Source organism: Athene cunicularia (assembly GCF_003259725.1).
Source record: "Athene cunicularia isolate RWA chromosome 19 unlocalized genomic scaffold, athCun1 chr19_part1, whole genome shotgun sequence".
Lineage (NCBI taxonomy): Eukaryota > Metazoa > Chordata > Aves > Strigiformes > Strigidae > Athene > Athene cunicularia.
In genome coordinates, this window is record NW_020799124.1 from 1742721 (window position 1) to 1745589 (window position 2869).

Consider the following 2869-nt stretch of genomic DNA (forward strand, 5'->3'; position numbering starts at 1 on the left):
ATCTGGCAGGCCGTCCCTCCCTCGGCCCCGCTAATTCGGTGATTTTTATCCTGTCTGTTTTCCTTTGCTCCCCTCTGCCCTGCTTCAACCTCCCGTCACTCCTCCTCGGGGCAGCCCCGGGGTCGCTGGTGATGGATGGCCCCCGGCAGCGCCGGCCAGGGGGCTCTCGGCACAGCCCGACCCCCGGCCGCCGCACAAACCTCTGCCCCGCTGCTCTGCCCTGGGGCTGAAAGCCCGCTGGGGGGGCTGGGGGTGTCACAGCAGGAGGGGTGCGGGTGATGGGGGAAGGCGTGAGGCACCCCAGGGCCTTGGGCAGGGGCAGAGCCAAGCCCGGGTGGGGACGGAGGGAATAAAGGGGCTTGGAGAGCCCCGGGGCGCAGAGGGGGGTCCCTGGGGTCATGCCTCCCTGTGCCACCCCCAGGAAAAAAAGGAGCCCGCAGTGCCCCGCGGGGGGGGTCGTCCGGCTCCCTGGGAGTCCAGACTGGTATTTCAGTCTAGACGTGCTGGTATTTTTTCAGTCCAGCAAATTTCCTTGATGGCCCAGCGGCGAAGCACGAGCACGCTCGGCGCGCTGGCACCGGCGGCGGCTGCTGGAGGGTGGGGGGGTTCCCGCGGGGGGCACGGGGGGCAAGAGGCTGGGCAGCCATCCTGCCGAGATGTGCCCCGACGCCTGCTCCCGGCGAGGCAGGAGAAATATTTGCACTGGAACGGGAGGGAAAACTATGTGCAACTTGAAATTTGCTCATAAAACCGGGCTCGCCGGGTGGAAAACTTGCCGCGTCTTGCTCGAGCGTTGGCCGCGTCTGCGGAGGGCTGCGACGGGCTGGCGTGAAAGGCTTTATTCTATTCAACAACCACCGATGTTCCTGTTGCCCCCGTGCTGCGTGAGGCCGCCCGACCCCGCGCACCCGGCAGGGTTGGGCTGGGTAAATAATTTGGGGGGGCAACGGGCTCGGTGCTGCCGGAAACATCGCGGTGACTCAGGGGTCAGTCCCTTCCCCTCGGTGCTGCAGGACCCGGCCGGTGCTTTTACCCTCCTGCCCGCCCCGGCGATGCTCCTCCTTGCGCCGCCTGCCCCGAGGGACCCCCGACGCTTGCCCAGGGACTGCCTGGGTGGACAAAGGCGGCTTTCAGGGCCCCGGCGGGGCCGGCCGTGCTTGGGCGGCCTCCGAAATGTGTGAAATTCAGCTTTTGCCCAGCTCCTTCCTGGAGCGGAACTGTTCTCAACGAAACCGTCCCCGCCACCCGCCCTAATGGCTTTTCTCTGTGCGCCCGCATTAATGAACGCGAGGCCCAGCCTAATCAGAGGGAAGCCATGCAAGTAATTGCTTGAATTTTTAATTCGGGGTTATGATAGGGGAATCAAAGTCACACGGCAGCCGCTGAGGCCGCCCGTGCTCCGCGCCATTGACTCCTGCAATCTGTGTTTGATTTTTGCCCTCCTGGCTCCCCCCGTGGCCCAGCAGAGACCCCGCCGGGGGCCGGGGCCGGACCCTCCTAGGGAGGGCACCCAGGGGAGAAATGCGTTTGGGGTGGGGGTCCCACCTGCGGCGGGCGCTGGGGTGCGCTTGGCCGGCACAGCCGTGCCCACGGGGTCCCTTGTCACTGGTGTGAAGCTGTTTGCAAGCTCTGACGGCGTTTGCTTGCCTCCAAAATCCCTCTCCCAGTGACGGCCACACCTGTACCTGACTGCGCTGCCCGCAGGGACTTGGGGTTTATTTTTCTTTTTCCATTACAGCAGCAATCCCCCGCAGCCCAGGGAGCTGCCAGCGGTGACCCCCTGCCCACTGCACACCCGGGGCCACCGTCCTTGCACGAAGGGGCGAGCGATGCGCCGATGGGCATGGGCTGAGACACGGGGGTTTGTGTTGGGGAACCCGGGCTGGGGGGTCCCCACAGTGCCGCGGGGGTTCAGACCGAAGCTGACGGGACCCCCATTAGTGGGGAGCTCCTCCAGCCCCGAGCATCTCCTCCACGCCACCACGCTGCTTTTGTTTTCCCAGAAAACAACCCCACCTCCCGCGCCGGTTCCAGCTCGCTTGTCTCCTTTTTGTCTTAAAATTAATAAAAACTTGCAGGACGCGCGGCTGCTCGGTAAAGCAGAATGGCATCCGCGAAATGTCTGCCCTGCGTGGGGAGATGGCGCCTGGCGAGGCTGCCCCTGTCTCCCTGCCGGGGTCTCGGGAACCGGCTGCACCGGGAGAAGCGGGGCCGGTGCCGTGCTCCGCCGTCGGGCGCAGCCCCGCGTGGGACGGACCCTGCGAGCGCGACGGGGCAGAGCCCGGCTCCTCTCAGAGCCGTGTTTGGGGTTTGGGCCGCTGTTGTGGTGTTCTTTGTGCCACGATTCCTGGGCAGATAGCATTGTTTGCCCTGACACGAAGCTGGTGGTAACCTGCAAGAGCTCTGGCATGGATTCCGGCGGCGCGGCTCCCAGCCTGCCCCGCGTCCAGGGCCTTTTTATAGCCTGGCAAAACTTGTTCTCTGGCAGCGAGGCAGAACCCTGAGTGTGGGCTGGGAAGCCGCAGGGGAACACGCATGTGGCTCGTGGTGGGTGCTGGGTCACGTCTGCACCCCCAAACACCCCCCGGGGCAGGTCCCTGCTCCCCTAGAATCACCCAGCTGCAGTGCCTGCCTCTGGCTCAAGACTCGGGGAGCTGGAGGGAACCCCCCAGGCTCGGAAAACGCGGGGTTTGGGGGGGTCCCAGAGAGAGCTGGGAGCAGAGGTGGGGATGTGGTGGCCAGTAGAAGGGCACGTGGCCGTGGCTGTGGGCCGAGGCGGTGCTGAGCCCCGGCAGAGCACAGGGATGCTGAGCAGCCCCAGGGGGGTCCCACAAGGGGCTGCCAGCACCCCTGCCCACCCCCCCCCCCC